The following is a 22170-nucleotide window of genomic DNA, read 5'->3' as shown; positions in this document are numbered from 1 at the left end:
CAAATGATTGCCAAGGTGAATTTGCAGTTCTTTTAGATATTTCAAATGGCTTAGGAGGAACATAAACAATAATTCCAGTTTTTTGAGAAAATTTAATGTACAATCAGCAAACAAATCAGATTCAACTCCATAGCATAACCTTTACGAAAAATGAATTAAGGAATATGGCTTGTACTTTGTAATTTAATATTAGACATTAGAGCAAAATGCCAGAAAAAGAATCTGCAAGAAATTAACAGAAGTCTTTGATAAGATATTAAAGATTATCTAGGGACAAGTAATTTTACCTACAATGCCTATTATATTATAGCATATTTTTATCTGCTAATCAGAGAGACTCAAAAAGATTTTTAAATATGATATGAAAAATGCATCATCATGAATGAATGAAATCAGGAAATAGATGGCTCAGGAGCTGAGTGGTTTGTTAAATATTATTATTTTGAATGATCTGGTGTTTTTGTATGTGTGGAATTATGAGTGTATTTTATGTCTGGGCAGGGAAGTTTGATTATTAGAACATTGTCTGATACCCAATGTAAGGAACCTAATCAGAGTGATAAATATGTGTGCGTTTGTGCGTTTGTGTGTTTGTGTGTGTCTGTGTGTGTGTGTGTGTGTGTCTGTGTGTGTGCCTGCAAGTCTGTGTTTAGAAGGAAGAATCTTATTATGCTCAGGGTATATATTTAATTCTATTAGGTATACTACATTAAGGACAGCAGATAAAAGTAATTAACATTTTGTGCCATATGTTTGTGTTCATATGATTGCGTGAACAAACTAAAAAGTTATGTTTGGGGTATGAGTTTTGTGAAAGGTCAGCTGAAATTATAAACATTTGCAATCATCAGAAAGATATCAATGGCAATCTTTTCAGTGTAGATCAATTTTAGACAACACTTGCAAGAATATGTAATCTTATATGGAAATGCAATATTTATTGATTTTTTCCATAGCTACAGTATTCTAAAAATTTGTAGGAAAACCAGTTAAATTATGGAAACATAAAAGTAATGTGATTATTTATTGCATACAGTTTTACACTTTAGTTTCATTGTCAAAATACCTTTATTTCAACTGTATTCGAAGGAAAACACTAAATACTACATTTCGTGCCATATTTCATTGGGAAGCTTTGTCTGTATCAATAAGTTCATTTCTTTTGGTTCTGCTTTCCTATTCATAACTCTGTTTCTCATACTATTCTTCTAAGGACTTTTTCTTTCTTCCCAATTAGGCTTCAATATACCTCATGCTCTGTTTGTTTGCTAACAGTAGTCAGTCTACCATTTGAACTATGTCTCCAGCCCAGAGATTTTTGTAGTTAATTGGCGATAGAACCTTATGAATTTTACTACCAGCCTGAAAACCATTATCCTCCAAGTCTCATCCTTCTTAATCACTAGGATTATAGAGATGAGTCATGGACCCCAAGAATCAATGACTTTTCATGTCTTATAGATTCCACATGTTTGCTAGTAATTGTAATGATAAACTACCATAGATTGGGTAGTGTTAACACTGTAAATACATTGCCTCTGAGATTGTGGAACTAGAACTCCTAGGTCAGAGTTGTCTTCTTCTGAGTCCTCTTTCCTTGGCATATTCAAGGCCTTCTGCTTCTCTTGGAGGACACTTCAACTTAAATGCTACCTTTGAGATTCTGTTTCCAAATGCAGTCACTTTCTGAGGCAATGGGTTTTTGATCTTTAGTATGATGTCAGTGGGACAGTATCCAACACATAACAGATTACTTAATGGATAAAAGAAAATCTCTAATAATAAATTATTTGGTTTGGACACAGAAGTTATGGTTGTACTTGTAAAACAATTAGCAAGAGAGGTAAAGGTTTTATTAGAAGTATGAAGTATGAAGTCTTGACCTTAGACATGCCAAATTCTTACCCTGGCACACACTTAAATTCCTAGCGGTACCGGGGGATTGAACCCAAAACCCTGTACTTGTGAAACAGCATTTCTACTACTGCCATACCTGCAGATTGTTATTGGATTGCTTATTTTGAGGTAGTATCACTATGCCTGGGCCTGACTGGACTGTGGTAATCTTAACACAAGTAAAAAAGATTGCACCCAGCAAATGGTTAGAGTTTCTGAAACTTCTTTTTGTGCTAAGCTTGCCTGGAACTGGAATCTCTAATCTGTTTCCCAAGTAGATAAGATTACAGATTTGAGCCACTTTATCCAGTAAAAGTATATTATTTGAAAATATCTTGATATTGCCTATATTTGTGATTAACATACATAACTAACCTTAAATTTCTCCCTCTTTTGTTTAATACTCTGAGTTGAAAACATTGGCTTACTTGATATACATGGCTTTGTTTTGGATGGAATCTCATCACAATCCAAAAAAATCTCCCAAAAGTTTATGTCAAAAATCATGGAAAAAAGGCTGCAGGTTGGAAAAAAATTGATTCTTAAGTTATAAATGCAATCTATTTATAGTGTTAGTCAATGCTTTCTTAAGTATGAGAAGAGAAGAAAGGCAGAAATGGAAAGATGTCAGATATAATTTTGATAACCTACTAAGTCTCTGTAGAAATTCTGTAGTTGTCACTTCATGTTAACTTCCTTTCTTAAAGCTTGCTTTATTACAACCCTGTGGGTTGGACTGATTGGTTACCCTTTCCAGGAAATGAGGTTGATTTTAGAAGGCTGATGGTGTGGTAAATAAGGAATGATGAGAATGAGCACAGATATTGTCACAGAATGAGCCAACCAGGTTCAACTGCTGAACAGCAAAACAAAGCTAAGTATCAAATCTGATGATCCACATTGGAAGATATATAGATAGATATGTATACATATACATTTATTTGCATGCGTGAAATAGTAAATCTCCATTTGAATATAGAGAAACTTGACCTGACAATTATTAAATTATATCAAACTGGTTGCAGGAAAGGTACAGTAAAATATCAATAGTTAGCATAGATTTTGCATAGATTTTTTTAAAGGATGAAATTCTTTCTTCATAATATACTTTACAAATACCCTTAGTATGTTTTAAGTTTTTTTTACATTGTGGTAGGAACATCTGTACAATGCTGAGAATTGGAATTTCACACAATATGCAACATGGGTAGGCACTGCTGGTTCAAGGATTTAATCTTAGCTAGTTAAGAGATTGAGATCTGAAGATTACAATTGGAAGCCAGCAAGAGTAGGAAAGTTCTTTAGACTCTTATCTCCAATTAACCATAGGGGCATATGGAGTTCCAGTTCAAATTGTATGTAGATCATTGGCCTTGACCACAAAAGTACCATCCAGACCCTGAGTTTAAGCCCTAGGATCAAAAGAAACAAAAACACAAAATACAACAAGGAGTAAGATATTTTATAATGAGGCACATTTTTATGTACTCTACATTGTTAGAAAGACTAGACTTCTGTGTTAGCTTTATAACCTACCATAATAAGTGATATTGTCCATGTATTAAGCAGAAAGGCTTACTCAGATTTACAAGTTTGATGATTTCAGTGCATGTTCAGTTGGTTTTATTGCTTTGGTGGCCTGTGGCAAGACTATGTCAAGGTGGGGAGTATGTCAAAGAGAAATGTTTATGACCTAGAATGATTAAAATATAAAAGAAGAAAGTAGATGAGAGACTATGTTTTCATGGGTTTCACTCTGAAGAACTCAATCTCCAGAAGAACTATTCAGGTATTCTCCACAGTCTGGGAGGGATCGGAAAGCCATTTTTCTTTCACACATAGGCCTTTCTGGGGCATACTAAAATCAAATGGCAACATCTTCACCAATAACAGAATATTAGTCCATTATGATTTACAGAATAAGTTTCCTGGCATATATTTTCTTTTGTACTTCTTTTTGTGGGGGTGATATAAATATTTTTTTTTCCAGAAAGGCAACCTGGTTTTAATCATTATCCATCAAATTTATGCTGTCATATAATCAGAGAGTTTTTTTGAATAAATTAACACAATAGTAGGCTCATTTTATGCCAACACAAAATATAAACACTAATTACATTTTCACTGAACAACCACTCATAAAAAATCATGAAATAATAAAGTCCAAGTCCATGTCAATTTTTTTTTGTCAGTTGTGGGGCTTGAAATCTGGGCCTGGTCACTGTCCTCAGCTCTTCAGCTCAAGGCTACCACTGTACCAATTAAGCCACAGTGCTGTTTCTGGTTTTTAAGTGGTTTATTGGAGACAATTTTCTCACAGACTTTTCTGCCCAGGCTGGCTTTGAACCACTATCCTCAGATGTCAGACTCCTGAGTATCTAGGGTTATAGGCATGAACCACCAAATCCCAGATCCAAGTCAATTTTAAACAAGCAATCTTATTGAAACTTCTCGCTTTTTTTCCAATAAAAAAATCTATTTTTTCAACATTAGTTTATAACTATGAGTTATTTTTAGATGTAACTGGGAATTTTTTAACAGAAACAAATATAATTTTTACTATTACTAAGTATCTCACAAAAATCCAGTGTAATTGATTTTCTCCAAAGTCAATTATTTCATACTACTCACATTATTATTATTACATTCTATACTGCATATCATGTGAAGTGAAAATAGAAAATAGTTTGAACAATTTCATATAAATTAGTAGATGCTATTTTAGTATTATAAATTCACATCTGTGGTTTTAAATGAAGGAAAGAAGATTTTAGAGTTAAAATCCAATAAGAATGTGTAGTGTGTCTCAAATAAACCAAAAATTCTGAGTTCATACAGATAAGATTATTACCATTGGAAATAATGAGGCAAGAGGAGGCAGAATTCAAATCACGTCTAACATTATCTGTTATTCTCCCTCATCTTCCACTAACAAGACCTCCCTGGTCCCAGTTGTCACAAAACTTCAAGTGTCTCTCTTAGTATTCTATGTGGAAAAGGTCTAAGTCACTGATTCTTTTTCTACTTTTTGTTATATGAGACAAAATTTAGACACAAAACAATTGAAATAAAATGCACACTTATGTTGAAGTCACCACAGCTGGAAAAACAATCAAGAGATTGGAATTCCCCCAGGAACAAAAACATGTTATACCCAGATTTTTAAAGTACAAAAACATCAAATACATGTTAATTTGAGTAGAGTATAAGGATAACTGTCTCTCAGAAATAAGGTTGTGTTAATTTGTAATTAAATTCATCTAGATGAACGTAATATAGCAAATCCCGTGAATGGATCAAATTGTTTAAAATAAAAGTAACTGTATGTTAAGTAAGATCTGCACATATTTAAAAGAAAAAAATGCTACAGTGTCAAATCACAAACAGCATGACATACTTGAAAACTTCAGAAATGCAATGAATAAGTCCAATAGTATCCATATTGAGAACTAACTACTGATTTAACAAGAACAAAATGTGCAAATGATAGCATCTGAGGAGCGTACATGAGTGTACATAATTTAAAACTACTCTAAATTACAGTGTAGAAGACTGAATGTGGTTTACCTAAAGGAAACCATAAACACATGATATAAATGAAATAAAAAATCTAATGAAAACAGAGAATAGAAGTAGTTTCTGGAAAAAATATTATTTTAATAAATGGTGGTCAAAATCTTTCTAGCACTAACAAAATTGCACACCTAATTGGTTATATCCAAAAAAGACCCAAGTTACTCGAGCTGATTTGAAACTTTGGCAAAGTAGTAGGATACAACTGTAACATTATTACGGATTTGACTCGGGCCTGGAATTCATTTCCTCTTTGATCTGACAAATAAGATATGAAAGAACATAACTTCTCCAACTACATATCAAGATCTAACTAAACATATAATCCAAAAAATTATCATGCAAGCCGTATTGCAAACTGGCGTATAAGAAAAATCAATCATACTAATTCGGTATTTATTTTAAATAATTTTTTCCATAAATTATTTACTTTAGCTTGCATTTTTAAAACATTTTGTTGAATAGTGTATAACTTGGTAACTAATTTTGGATGCTTCCTTAAATTTTGTTCTGAGTATAATGTCTCACTTCAGTTCCTAACCCATGAAATGATGTTCATTACAAAACAAATGCTAATAACCACTGTTTATATTACACAGAATCTCATAAGCATGATTTCAGTAAGCATAGGTTAACATTTTGATATCATGGTCTCATGACTGATGAGGCATATCTGCATGAGTATAGTTGTCCCTAGGTTCTTCAGCCTAAATTTAATCACTGTTAAAAAATGTTTATATCTTTGTCACTCAGCAGAGATTAAACCTGAGTATAAAGCCTAAGAAAAATGATAAGGTAAGAATTTAGCTTTTCTGAATATAAAGTAAAGAAAAATGCAGCATAGAGTAACTCATTGGTTTAAAGTCAACCTATTTCCCCAAAACATTCTTATCATTTCCTTACAATGTGTATTATTCTCAAGAAAGGAACTGGGAATGTGAGAAGAAGACTAACCAAGTATTGTCCTCAAATATAAATAATTTGGATTTACCTCTTTATTACATTATAGGCTTTTAGGATAAAAACTGTTTGATTAATTGATTTCCATGTCAGGTATAACATATCCTAGTTGCATATACCAAACTACATTCAGAAAATGGTATGTAGCGATTAAGTAATGAAAACATATTCAATATATAGCAAAAAGTATATACTTATAGGGATAATATTTTGAAGAGTGTATTGAAAATATTCTAATATAATAATTAATTGGATTGAACAATTTCACATTGACAGCAACTAACTAGAATATTTTAATGCTAAATCGACAAGATTGTCTTTCTAAAGGAGCAAAACCAATTTCTCCTTTTACTTTATCAGGGAAAAAACTGAACAAAAATTGGAAATTAACATATAAATCTATAACAACAGGAATGAATTTTTGTCTTTTTATTAGCAAATATTAATTTCAAAAAGTATTTTATTATTTTATACACATAGGTCTATATAATGTAGCTTGCTAAATTTTATTCATTTTATTAATTTCATAATCCTATTTTTATACTTTTATTATGCCATCATACTAACATAAACTATTTGAAAATATATACTCCACAATATTTCTCTTTATCTCCTCTCTTACTTTTTTCTAAATTTAATCAGTTCCATCTTTTATACCTTAGTCATTCATTTTCTTTTCTTTTTTTTTTTTTTTTTGTCGGTCGTGGGGCTTGAACTCTGGGCCTGGGCGCTGTCCCTCAGCTCTTCAGCTCAAGGCGAGCGCTCTACCACTTGAGCTACAGTGCCACTTCCGGTTTTCTGGTGGTTTATTGGAGATAGGAGTCTCATGGTCTCTCCTGCCCGGGCTGGCTTTGAACCGCGATCCTCAGATCTCAGCCTCCTGAGTAGCTAGGATTACAGGCGTGAGCCACCAGTGCCCGGCCATTTTATTTTCTAGGTCTAGAGTCTGCATATGAGAAATCTAGTATTTGTTTTTCATAGTATGGCTTATTGCTTCAATATGAAGGTTTCCAGTTTTATCTATTTTCTTTAAAATGCTATAATTTCATTATTATGTCTGGCTAAATAATATATCTTGTGTATATATGCATATATATTACAATTTCTTTATTCAATTAATGATTAAGGAACATGTAGCTTAATTCTGTAGTTATTTATGTTTTTTATATGGGAGAAAGAATAATGGAAATAATGAGGTTTGGACTGAGAAACATGGTCTTTAGGCAGGCACTCTAGTATTTGAAACATCATCTCAACTGCTCTTTTATAACTATTTCAATAATGTATTATATCTAAAAAATAAAATGTAATTACATTTGAAAAGGTGTTCTTTTTCAGTATCTATATTATTACCTATTACAGTGATTCATTTAGCGTGTCATGTGAGTGTGGGGATGTATGTGAGCATGAAAATGCTTGCATGTTTTTATATGTAGCTGACTCTAAGGAAACTGAATTTATGTGAGATAAAGGATTCAAATGAAGGTTTCATACCTGTAAGTTGCTAAATTGATGTATATGTCTAGTATGTGGAGTGTGATTTCCGAATTACATTTTTGTAGGTTTCATACCAAGTAAGTAGATGTTTCTATTCCAAAATCATAAGGAATAAAACAGCTAATCTGTTTCATAATCATCCAATCTTAATACTCCAGAAATTGTAATAAGTGGAAAAATTGCTTGAAAGTATGATGAGTCAGTAGTAAGCCTTTAGAAACTCTAATTTTCCCCAAAATCTTCAGATGTACTCTTTGGATATTAATTACAAATCTATTTATAAACATACAAATATAATATGATCTTATATATGTAAATATGTTTATATAAGGGAAATATACATTAATTATATTTAAATGTGTACCATAAATATTCATTTATATTTAAATGTAATTCATCGCATCATATATGTGTGTATATATATATTTTTTCTCTTCTTTGGTCAGTCATGGGGAGTCAACGTCTAGTGCGTTGGGGTCCCTGGGTAAGGGTCACGAGATCACCAGAACACAGGGGATGCAGAGTGCAAACAGCAATTGCCACTGCATGCTGTGCTATATTGTTAGTGGGTATTTAAAGACAAGCAAGCAGGATCTTTGCCAAGATTTAGTCACAAGACATTCACACAAAAAATTTCAACAGATACATTTTTACTTAACCTATGAGACAATATCTTGGTATATCATTATCTAAACTATTTTAGAGCAAGCTCAAACCACTTTTCCAGTCTCAGGAAAATGTTTGACCAGCTGTTCATCTATGTTTAAGCAAGCAGAAGAGCTACTTCCTCAGCTCCCAGGAGTCTGTGACATGTGTTTTGAGATAGGGAGAGAGAACGTTTTCCCTCTCTAGCCTGGCATGCCAAGAGCTTTCCTAATACTCAAACACAGTCCTCAGATAACCCTGAGGCTGGAGCCTGGATCATTCTGCCTCTTCAACATAGACCCTGATTCTTCACAATTTCCTTTTTTCTTTTGTTTTAAAAGTAAAGCTTTTCACAGGGTTATCATAGAATCTTGCATTGGATTCATAAAAATGAAATATAACAGTACCAGTGTAACAAAATAATAACAATCATAATTTCCAGACCACTAGTAGTATGTGAAATAGTTTGTAGTATTCCTTTCGGATCCAACCCTACCAAATGTTTAATAAATGCATCAGTGATAGTAGAAGTGTCATATTTGCAAATTGTTTACCAAAAATATCATGTATATTAAATTGTAACTAAGCAATCAATTGAGCAGCAGTAGAATTTCCAGATAAATACTGCTGTATTAAATTCCAAACTTGAATAGATTCATTATATTTTACATTAGTAATGCAAAAGGTAGTAGAATTTCAATCACATTTTAACAATAACTGTTTTTCCACAACCAATAACTTTTTTTCCTAACCATCCCAGTCTGTTTAAGAATACTAATCTGTGTTTGTAACTGAGCATCAATTTCTACCTGTGAGACCCACAATTCATGTGACTCCTGGTGCCATTCTTCCACAAATTGTTTAGTTTGTAAGGAAGTGTGTAGGGCAATTCCAGACACCACAGCAACAATGGTAATAGCAATTAAGCTTAAAATCACAGCTACAATGGCTCCAATCATATGCTTTATATGTTTTAGTAGTTTGGTAAAAAGTTCAATAACAACATTATCCAAAGTATTTTGCGACCATTCTCTTCCTAATTTAACAGGTAGCAAAATATGAGTTCTTTGTTGTAAAATCATAATACTATCACTGTCATTAAAATTAAGAGAGGAATTAACACAAGAATACAGGCGACAATTAAAACAAGAAATAGTAGGAGAAAATGTAAAATTTCCCACTAAAAATACATAAGGCGAGGTACACAAGCAGTTACATCATAACATTTGTACAAAATAAAATTATAAGTGGACCCAGAATTAGCTGTCCCCGAAAACAATCCATTTGATAGCATCATGGGTTTCTGCTCCGCTGCGACCTTCCAAAGATGAATCTGAACAGCAGTGGGTGCAACCATGAAAGTCCATCGAGCATCTGCAATGCCTCCATCTCCCCAGGCCATCAATCGAGCTCCAGTAAGCGATCCATTAATGGCATCCGGCATCCTAGTAACATTAGATAAATCACATCTAGTAATATTCCATTCTGAACAAGTGTTAATAAACTGTCCAAAAGGTCCCCAATTAATAAAATTATTGAACCTTTTTCCAAATGTTCCTCTACACTCTTGCCACACAACAGGCTGATATTTTAAATCAATATAAGTAAAATCAGGGCACATAGGTAAGGATAACTCGCCATCAAGTTGATACTTTCCCAGCTACTATTAATGGACCAAGTAGTTAATCACTGCAGCTGTGTTCTAGAATTGGAAGTGAGTTTCCCAGGTAAAACCAAATGTTGCCAATTTATAACTAAACATGGAGGAGGCCCCAGACAAACAGGCAAGGAATGAGAATAGTAAGTAAAATTTAAAAAGCTGCCATCATCCTTATTGTAAAATGTCAAATTATTCCAAGGAGGAGATAAAACAGCAGGAATAGTATAGACAGTTATATCCATGTCTCCCCAAACAACAGGTTCCAATAAAGGAGGGTTAGGAACAAAGGCCCAATAACTTACATTAGCATTAGCATGGACAGAGTTTACAGTAAACAGGGCACACATGGCCAGGAACAAGTTCTCGGCCATGACAGGTTTACCAGTGTGTTGTAACATCTTTTGTCCTTTGCCAGTCAACTTTTTAACCTGTCCCCAGGTGGGCAGTGGGGATTTCTTCTTCCTCAACTGGCGGCCGATTCCTTGCAGGATACGGGGCTGTCCTCACTGGCTGCATCTGTATCCATCAGGCAGGAAGCCAGTATTGTTTGCCATCCTGTGTAGACACAAAACCATATCATCGCCCCTTATGTAATAATGTTCCTAGTTGCCATTCTGTGTCCAATGTAATCTTAATCCATACAGTAACATTTAAATAAGATTTTTCTGATATTTGTTCAAAATGGCGCTCAGCTCTAGTTAAAATATCTCCTTGTGCAAAATATTAAATAATTTTACATGGAAAACCACAACATATCCATACCTTCATCCACCTTTTCCTCCTTTTTAATTTTTTAATTTGTTGTTTTAGTGTGCCATGAACACGTTCAATAATGGCTTGTCCTTGGGGGTTATATTCTATTCCTGTAATATGTACCAAATCATAAAGTTCACAAATTCTTTTAAATTTGATACTTTTATAGGCTGGTGCATTATCAGTCTTTATTTTGGTAGGCACTCCCATAATGGCAAAAGCTTCCAATAAGTGTTCTATTACATAGTTAACAGTTTCTCCTGTAAGGGCAGAAGCCCAAACAAATTTGGAATAAGTATCTATTGTAACATGTACAAAGCCAAAGGCTTGTATATGGGTTATATCCATTTGCCAGAGCTCATTAGGTTGTAATTCTCGAGGATTTACTCCAGCACGTACAACTCTCAAATGCATTGGTCTGCAGATAGGACACCTTTTTATAATTTGTTTAGCTTGAGAATAAGGTATTTTATAATGCATATGTAAATAGCCAGCATTTGTATGTAAGTGAGCATGATCCTGTTCAGCAGAAGCAAAACTGACTAATTTATCAACCTGATTATTGCCATATACAAGGTACCCAGGTAACCAAGAATGAGCCCTAATGTGATTTACAAACACTTTGGCATTAAGTTGTTACAGTAATGCTTGTAATTGTTTAAATAATTGATTTAGCTGGGGTTTAGATGAATATGTAACAGCAGTGACTACATTAGTCACAACTCCTACAGCACAGGCAGAATCAGAAACAATATAAATATCTCACGCAAAATCTTGCAACACCTTAATAATAGCAAAAAGTTCATTTTGTTGAAATGATGCTAAAGTAGTTGTCTGTACCCAATATTTATTTGTTGTCCAGTAAGCACTTTTTGTTTTGGAGCCATCTGTAAAAATGGTAAGAGCAGTGGGAATAGGGGTCTTGGGAAATATATCATTAATGACAAATTGTTGTTTATGCAAGCAATCCCAAAATCTACCTTTGAGAAAATGGTAGCAAAATTGCCTAGTAAAATTTACTAATGCTATTTATAGCATTTCAGAAATGTTTAACAAATATTCTACTTGGTCTTTTGGCAAAGGAAAAATAATTTCAAATAAATCATACCCTGATAGGGTAAATACCCATTGCCTGGCCTGTTGAATAATAATTGGCAACTGTTGTTCATAAGGCATAATATTTTTTGTAAATCCATGCCTTGTATAAATCCATTCTAATGGTAGCTCATTTTGTCCTATAATTCCTGTTGGGTATTTTTATGTATCCAAAATATATAAATTTATGGGTTGATTCTGTGATGTAAAAACATTACTTTTATTTTCTGTTTTACAAATTATAATTCTCTTTCAGCTTCCTTAAAGTTCTTTTGCTATGTAAATCAGGCTCCCCTTGTAACAATGAAAACAAATTATGTAATTTATAAGTAGGAATTCCTAAGGCCATTCGCTTCAAATTAATATCTCCTAATAGCTTTTGAAAATCATTTACCGTATGTAATTGATCACGTCGTAAAGATATTGTTTGAGGTGTCACTGTTTGTCTAGAAACAACATATTCTAAATATTTTACCACCGTATCTTTTTGTATTTTTTCAGCTGCTATTATTAATCCAAAATCTTTAAATATAGAGATTAAGCACTGTAACACCAATTCTAATTCTGTCATAATTGGTCCTGCAAATAAATTATCATCCATATAATGAGAAATATAAATATGAGGCCATTTTTGTCTAACAGGTTTTAAGGCCTTATCAACATATATCTGACATATAGTTGGGGAATTCATCATTCCTTGGGGCAACACCTTCCATTGGAAGCTCTGATGAGGGACTTGTTGATTTATTTGTGGTAAAGAAATGGCAAATCTTTTACAATCCTTTATATGTACAGGAATGGACAAAAGTTCTGAATAGACATGTTTTCCAATAGCCTGAAAACCGCCAGTGGCTTTATAAAGTTACGTTTAATACCACTTCTATGCTGGTTTAATGCTTTCTGAACAGAAGTCCTTAGAGAAATGCAATTCAAAATTAATATGATACTACTTCATAACTATTATACTCATTAAAAAATCAGAGGAACCTGGTGTGCTGGTAAAGGCTTGTAATTCCAAGCATTTGAGAGGTTGGAGTAAGGGGATTTGAGTCTAAGGCCAGTCAAGGGTACTAAACATAGTAAAAACATGCCCTTTCAAAAAACTAAGAAGGTAATAATGTTGGTGAGAGTGTAGAAAAAAGGAGATTTTCTACACTCTTGGTCATAATACAGGTTAGTATTCTCATTATAGAAAGTAGTATGTAGTTTTCTAAGAAATGCAAACTTGAAATATCATCTGATCCACCGATCATGTGATTATTTCTCTATGGGTAACTGATAAATATATCTGTAGTTCATTATTATTCACATTATTCACAACAACAGCCAAGATAAAAATCGAAGTTAAGTGTTCAAGTACAGACTAATAAAGCAACTGTGGTGCATGCACAAATACATTTTTCTGTTTCATACTTAAAATAGCAAGAGAATTTTCCCATTAGCCACAACTTACAGTAACCTAAAAGATGTATTCATATCAAGAAAAATACTGTCTTCTTTATCTTTGTAAAACAACACACACACACACACACACACACACACACACACACACACACACACACACACACACACACACACACACACACACACACCAACCTCAAACATTTAGAGAGAATTTTTTAAAAAGTAAAGCAAAGTGGAATTGCTAGGGCATTTAGGTCACTATGTAGAAGATAGTAGATATACAGGATGACCAAGCATAGAGTTGTAATGTACAACATGAGGATACATACAGGGGACAACACTGGCATTACATAGGAATGAAGATAAGTAGGAGTTGTTCTTCCTCGTAGGGGTTGCTTTTTCAGTTGTTCTTCCTTCAGTAATGGATAAGATGAACATAAGCCTTTAAGTATAACTGCCTGTTGCCCCATTTGTCAGGAAATGAAAAGACTTGAAAAAAATTATATTAAGTGAAATAACCTAGGCACAAAGAATCATAGGTCCCATGGTTTCCCTTATTTATAATAACTAGTATATATCTGAGACAAGCAGAAATGGTCAGATAAGTTGATGTTAGGCGAAAAGTACATCAAGATAAGAACTCTATTTTTAATCTTTCTTGCTATTGTTTCTAAAATATTTATAAGATATTTCTGTGCTGGTTTGTATGTTCCTCCCCCACGTTATAACCCCTGGTTTGCACTGTATTTGATGTAGGTATAATTTGTGGAGGGGAAGGAAAAAATTGTTTAAATAGGGATACAGGTGGACCCATTGCAACAATGAGATGTACAAGATGTTATGTCAAAAATCGAACTTTACAGCTTTGGCACGGGGCAAGGGGATTGATAGGATGGCAAGGGGAAACAAAGGAGGAATCAACAGCGTTTGATAAGAAATGTACTCATTACCTTGCCCATGTAATTGTAACCCCTGTGTACGGTATTTTCACAATAAAAAATATTAAGAAGATACATTATATTACACCTGATACAGTGGCTACATACTTCACTTTATTGGTTAAATAAATGTTAGGCCTCCTCAAAAAAAGGAAATAATAACAAAAATATAGCAATAATGTATGCTCAACATAGAACAAAATGTCAAATTAAAATACAGGAAATTTTCCTTGAAGTAAACTAATTATTACAAATAAGGGGAATCCTTGAGACCTATGTTCCTTTAAGTCTGGCTTGCTTCAGTTAATATGATTTGTTCCAAGATCTTCCATTTCCTTACAGATAAGGTGGTATCATTGTTTCTGATGGAAGCATAGTATTCCATGTATGTGTATGTGTGTATGTGTGTGTGTGTGTGTGTGTGTGTGTGTGTCACATTTTCTTGATCCATTCTTCTACTGAGGGGCATCTGGGTTGATTCCATATCTTACTATGGTAAATAATACTGTGATAAACATAATTGTGCTGGTAGCTTCAGTGTGGTCTTGTTTGTAGTCACATGGTTAAATGCCCAGTAGTGGGATTATTGGGTAAAAAGGGGAGCATTATTGTGCACATAAGGATAATCTTATTAGATGAGCAGAATAACTCAATAGCTATATTCATATGACCTTATAAGGTGATTCCAAGTGAAATGAACTCCAAGACATGTTCTTTGTTGTTGTTGTTCTTAAAGTACTACGTGATTTCTTTTCATCCTTTTGTGTTTTCCCCACCAATGGTTTATCCCCTGTAGTCATTGTATTTGATTTTCATACCCTGGGTATTAAAACTAGGGAACTAGGGAACTAGGCAAAGGAAAGGGAAAAAATAAAATGGTGAGACAAAAGACAAAGGGGGAACCTATGCAACTATGTACTCACAAGACAATATGTTGGAAATGATCTTGGGGGGGTTGTTGGCAGTGAAGAGGGAGAGACATTGGAGAAGGGGTAAAAAAATTAGAAAAGAAATGAATTGATTACCTTACTTATGTAACTATAACCCCTCTGTACATTACCTTGACAATCAAATTTAAATAAAAATAAAATACACTTATCCTTTTATAGAAAATTAAATCCAACTGAGAGCAGCAATACAGGAGATGGGAGTGGGAGAAGTACTGTCGTATAATAGAGTAGAACAGCTGTGGAGAGCAATAATTTGAGTTTACCTTAGGAAGTAATAAACTAGCATACAGATTTACAGCCTAATGTCAGTCACTGAAAAGGGAAAACAAAATGCACAATCAGCAAACCAACAGAGATAAAATAGAAAACTAAAAAATTAAGGTGAAGAGATTACTTGGACCAACAATAACAAATGACAAATATTGTTTACATCACAATTTGTTAGAAATATAATTCAAATCAAAGTTTAATAGTATATCATTTTAATAGTAGGTTACTTATTATTGATTTCTTAATATTCAATGTTAAACATATAAGTTTAATTTCAGCACCTACAGAAAAGAAGAAAGTGAAACTAATTTTAACAATATATTTTATGAATTGTAAAATTGAGAAGCATTAAATTTTAACACATAATATGTCATTATTGTTTCATTTCTGTGAATTAATGTAATAATTCTAAGTGTATTCTGCACTTAGAAATCATCTTAACATCAAATAATAAATTATTGCACATGACTCTTGGTATTAGGTGGAACGGTTCAGAATTGTGGTAAAAATTCACCACACATTACATGAGGGTATGTCTCCTCTCATCTAGCTTATAGTCTAGAAATTTGATTTCTACATGCATGTTAAATTCTTGTCTAGGTGACAGCTATAAAATTATATGCAATTATAGACACAAGGAGTATTTCAGATGATACCTAAAAGTCATATTCATTAATTAAATTTTTATTGTTTTGTACCAAATCAATATTTATAGAGAGAATGAATTTCTGAGTAGATGATGGTGTACGTGTGCCTGCTTATACGTATTAAGGCTTATTTTATATTTCTGACATTGTTTCTACAGTTGGATTTAATTTTCTATAAAAGGATAAGTGTATTATATTGGATATATGAAAATAAACTCAATGTTTATTCCATTAATCCTTTGCCACTTGTCTAATCCCACTATAAATTATCCATGTGTTTTTAGTAATGAAAATAACAACAGATATAAGCCAGATAAATCCGTCTGTAGTAGACAAGTATTTTCACCTTTATTTTGATAGTTGATCCTCTTTTACATTACAGAATATTCTTGGGAAAATGTGCTCCAGGCTGGCCACAACTGCAGAATATTATGGTTTGATCTATCATAAGAGAAGGAAGGAAGGGGATCCTTCTTTCTAAAATTTTGTTCCCAGGGATGTGATCTGTTTTATGGTGGTGAGTTGGAAATGAACATTTTTTACAGTCAACATTGAAAAGCCATCTTGATAGACCATTTCTGTAAGTGGTTACAGTGGATTATTCCTGGATTTCCAAGGAAGCCAGATTGCCACATTTTGAGACAATTAAAACAGGAATTTAGTCAGCTGTATTTGTATGTTTAGGAGAAAAACCCATTGACTCTAGGCCAGCGGATCACTGGGGCCCAGAGAAGCCAATACATCAAAGAGTAATCCTAAACCTCTAAAAATAAAACAAACAAACAAATAACTCCAGTAAGCACTGCCAGTCAAGGCTGCTATCATAGCCTATATGAAGTCAGGCAAAAAACAGAAGCTGAGAGTAATTTAGTTGATAAATAAGATATTTTTGATGAGGCAGACTGAAATGAGACTCCAGAGAGAGGGTCAGAAAGATTGATCAGAGAGATTAAAATTGGTCACACAAAGATTGGAAAATAGTATTCCTTGTAGAACAAATAAATCATAGAAGTCCTGTGCATGTAAGAACAAGACAGCAGACCACATTCCAGAAATGCACATTTTCTTAGACATCAGCTTAATGAATTGTCAATGGAAATCTTTGAATTCTTAAATATTTGACCACATGTGGGAAAAGGCCAATTGCTGAAGAAAAAGAAAATATCATCACACTGTTAGGAGTTCCATTATCACATTAGGAAGTAATAAAGCACAGATTTGTAATAAAAAGAGAAAACAATTATTCCAAATGAAGGTTTCATTTGTTTTGATCTAAATGTTCTTGATTTAGGTGCTAGCAATTACCATACAATTGAACCAGTCCCACAGCTGAATTGATATTGACTGCAATATTCCCACATGAAGGAAAAAAGAAAATTTACAAATGTCTGATGAAATGAGTCAACGATGAAGTGTTCTAATAGTGATATCTGAGGTTTAGACACAGGTGAAGAGGTAGATTTTATTTTATAAAAGTCTCCCATTTTTAGCTAGGTGCCAGTGGCTCACAGCTCTAATCCTAGCTACTAAGGAAGCTGAGATCTGAGGACTGTAGTTCAAAGCCGTCTCAGAGACTCATCTCCATTTAACCACCAGAAAAACAGAAATGGCACTGTGGCTCAAGAGGTAGAGCCCTTACCTTGAGTTGAAGAGCTCAGGGACAGTGCCCAAGCCCAGATTTCAAGCCCCTATAACAACAACAACAAATCTCCCTTTTCTTGGACTGCATACATCTTTTCCTAACATTCAATAAAGAAGCGATTTTATCACCCACTACATTTAAGTCCTATCCTAGCTGCTACAAATAGAATGATTTGGTATCTTATGTCAAAAGATTCATATTTGGGGCTGGGAAGGTGGTTCAGTGGTAGAGGGCTTGCCTTATATGCATGAGGCCCTGGATTGGCTTACTCAGCACCACATAAGCAAAAAGAAAATAGCTGGAAGTGGCGCTGTGGCTCAAGTAGTAGAGCGCTAGCCTTGAGCTGAAGAGTTGAGGGACAGTGCTCAGGCCCAGAGTTCAGGACCCATGACCAGATCCCCCCCCCAAAAAAAAGGTTCCTATTTGGGGAAAAAATACCATCAGTGGTAACTTGTTTTCCAGTCCTCGAACTCTGGGTCGGGGCCCTGAACATAGTTATGCTGGTAGCTTTCATGTGAGCTTGCTTGTTACTTATTGGATTACTGCCCAAGACAGGAATCACTGGGTGTTAAGGGAGGTCTATGTTTAGTCTTTTAAGGAACGTCCGTACTGCATTCCTGAGTGGTTGAACAAGTTTAATTTCCCACTTGGCTACATCCCTGTCAGCATTCGCTATTGTCAGTTTTCTTGAAAATGGCCATTCTATCTGGGACGATGTAGAATCTGTCTTGTACTTGTAGATTTGTAGGCACCTTCTAGCTACCATAAATGAATGAATCTATGAAAACTATATTGCTCTGAGTGTACATTCCTTTCTTTTAGTATAATTTTCCCAAGCCTTTCATTTTCCTTAAGACTGGTGGAAAGTCATCTATTCTGATGGGTGAATAGAATTCCATTGTGTGTGTGTGTGTGTGTGTGTGTAAAATTGCCCATGATTTCATTTCTAAGCCTTTGGTTTCACCTGTAATTTTGTAATTTCTTATTACATTCAGATTGCTTTCTCTACTGCATTGAAGAATATTGTTGGGATTTTGATGGGTATTGCATTGTCAATTGTTTGGGGGGGGGCAGTATTGCAGTTTCACAATGTTAATTCTTCCAACCAGGAGCATTGAAATACTTTCCATTTCCTTGAATCTCCTTAAATTTCCTATTTTAGTGTTGTAAAGTTTTCAGAGCAGAGGTCTTTCACATTTTTAGTTAAATTTATTAATTCCTAGTTTTGTTGTTGTTGTTTTGTTTTGAATAGATTTGATTTGATTTTGAGGTTAATACATATGAGGTTGTGTTTTGGAGTTCAGCGTGGATGTTCACATTGTTGGTAACACAGAAAAACTACTGATTGTTTTGGGTTTTATACCCTGTTACATTGCTGAAGGTTAGCATCACCTTTACTAACATGGGGGAGGAAGCTATAGTGTCCTTTATATACAGGATCATTTCATCTGTAAAAAGGGATAGTTTTACTTTTTCCCTATTTGGATCCCCTTTATGTTTTTCTCTTGCCTATTGCTCTTGCTAGAAAGTCCACTACTATATTGAAGAATAGTAGATAGAGTGGACATCCTTTTCTCATTCCTGGTTTTAATGTCTTCATGCTTCCACCATTAAGTACACGCTTATTATCTCTCATCATATACATACTCTGTATTATATTTAAGAAAGTTCCATGCATTCCTAGCTTCTCAGACATTTAATCATAAAGGGGTATTGGAGCTTGTTAAAAGCTATTTCTACACCCATATTGATTATCATGTGGTTCTTTCCCCTACTTCTACTGATGGTGTGTGTTATGTTTATTGACAAGTATATTGAATCCAATTGTATCCTAGGATGAATACTGTTTGATCATAGCATATGACTTGGAACTCAAAAATTTAAATCCCCCAACAACAAATCCTCAAAGAAACAACTGCCCAATAAATAAGTGGGCTAAAGACTTAAAGAGAAACTTCTCTGAAGAAGAAAGAAGGATGGCTAACAGACACATGAAGAAATGCTCAACATCCCTAGCCACAAAAGAATTGCAAATTAAAACAACATTGAGATACCACCTCACTCGAGTTAGAATGGCAAAAATCAAGAACTCTAACAACAGATGCTGGAGGGGATGTGGACAGAAGGGAACCTTACTTCACTGTTGGGGTGGGAGTGTAAACTTGTTCAACCACTTTGGAAAGCAGTATGGAGGTTCTTCAAAAGACTTCACATAGAGCTCCCCTATGACCCACAAATCCCACTTTTGGGCATTTACCCAAATGTTTACAAACAAGACCACACTAAAGCTACCAGCACAACTATGTTTATTGCAGCATTATTTACCAGAGCTAAGATCTGGAACCAACCCAGATGCCCCTCAGTAGATGAATGGATCAAGAAAATGTGGTATATATACACAATGGAATTCTATGCCTCAATCAGAAAGAATGACATGGTCCCATTTGTTAGGAAATGGAAAAACTTGGAAAAAATTATATTAAGTGAAGTAACCCATGCCCAAAGAAACATAGGTCCCATGGTTTCCCTTTTTTGCAATATCTAGTATATGTATGAGTCAAGCGGAAAAGGTCAGATAATGTAATGTTAGGAAAATGAACCCTAAGATATGTATTTTAATGTTTTTTTTCTTTCATGCATTTGTTTCTAAGGCATTTATAAGATTATCTCTTTGTTGCATTGCATGTCCCTCCCCCACAGTATAACCCCTGCTTTCACTATACTTGATGTCAGTATAACTTGTGGAGGAGATGGGGAAAAACAAGTCGTTTAAGGATAGGTGGACCTGTTGCAACAATGAGAAGCACAAGTTATCCTGTCAAAAACGAGCTTTACAATGTTGGTGCGGGGGGGGGGGGGGGGGGGGGGGGGTGGGGGGGGGGGGAGAGGATTAGGTGAGGGGGGGAGGCTGGGAACGGATGTGAATGGTAAACAAAGGAAGAGGCTGCAATGCTTGGTAAGAAATGTATGCATTATCCTGCCAGTGTAATTGTAACCCCTCTGTACAGTATGTTCACAAATTAAAATAAAAAGAAATTAGAACAAAAAATTATCTTGTATTCATTTCTTGGAGCTCATTTCAATAAGCATAATTTTTAGGTGATATACATATAGCTATTAAGCTATTCTGATCTTTTCTAAGAATATCCTAGGCATATTCTAGTTTTTCCAAATGAATGAAAACATGTAGCCTATGATTCTTTGGGTCTGGCTTGTTTGACTTATTAAGTTTTCCAAGTGATTCCATTTCCTTACTAATGGGGCAATGTCATTCTTTCTGACGGAAGCATAGAATTTTTATTGTGAATATATATGACATTTTCTTGATCGATTCATCTACACAGGGGCATCTGTGTTGGTTCCATTTCTTAGCTATGGTAAATAATGCTACAATGGACATAGTTGGATTGTAGCTTTAGTGTGTCCTTGTTTGTGGTCATTTGGGTAAATGCCCAGGAGTTGGTTTGCTGAGTTATAGGGAACTCTTTGGAGGAAACTCTATACTTCTTTATGGAGTTTTGAACAAGTTTACATTTCCACCAATAGTGTAGTAATGTTCCTTTTTGGCCACATCCCCACCAGCCCAGCATCTGTAGTTATTAGTTTTCTTCATAATGGTCATTCTAACTGGGCTGTGGTGGAATCAAAATGTTGCTTTGATTTGCATTTCTATGGCCAGAAATGTTGCATATTTCTTCATGTGTCTATTGGCCATTCATATTTCTGCGTCAGAGAGGTCTCTCTTTAAATCTGTAGTCCACTTATTCAGAGAGTTGTTGTTTCTTTTGGGGGGAGGTGTCCTGTCGTGGGGCCTGATCTCTGGGCCTGGGCTCTGCCCCTTATCTCTTCAGCTCAAGGCTAGCGCTCTGCCAATTGAGCCACAGCGCCACTTCTGCATTTTTTCTTTTTGCTTATGTGGAGCTGAGGAGTCCAACACAGGGGCCTCAGGCATTCAAGGCAAGCGCTCTGCCACTGAGCCACCTTCCCAGCCCGAGGTTGTTGTTTCTTTGAGGATTTGTCTTTTGGGGGGTTACCTTTTGGGGATCTAAATATATTTTATATATGAGGCCATTGCTTGTTGCAGAGCAAGTAACGATCTTCTCCCAATTGGTGGGCTTTCTATTTATCTTTGTATATATAAGAGCTCTCTTCTTAGTCAGATTTGTCAAGGGTCTGTCAAGAATGTTAATTTATTGAAATAACCAACTCTATTTTGTTGATCTTTTTATGTTTTATTTTG

The sequence above is a fragment of the Dipodomys spectabilis genome, unplaced genomic scaffold, assembly GCF_019054845.1.
Source record: "Dipodomys spectabilis isolate Male_0828 unplaced genomic scaffold, ASM1905484v1 ptg000295l, whole genome shotgun sequence".
Classification (NCBI taxonomy): Eukaryota; Metazoa; Chordata; class Mammalia; order Rodentia; family Heteromyidae; genus Dipodomys; species Dipodomys spectabilis.
This window is presented reverse-complemented; position numbering follows the sequence as displayed.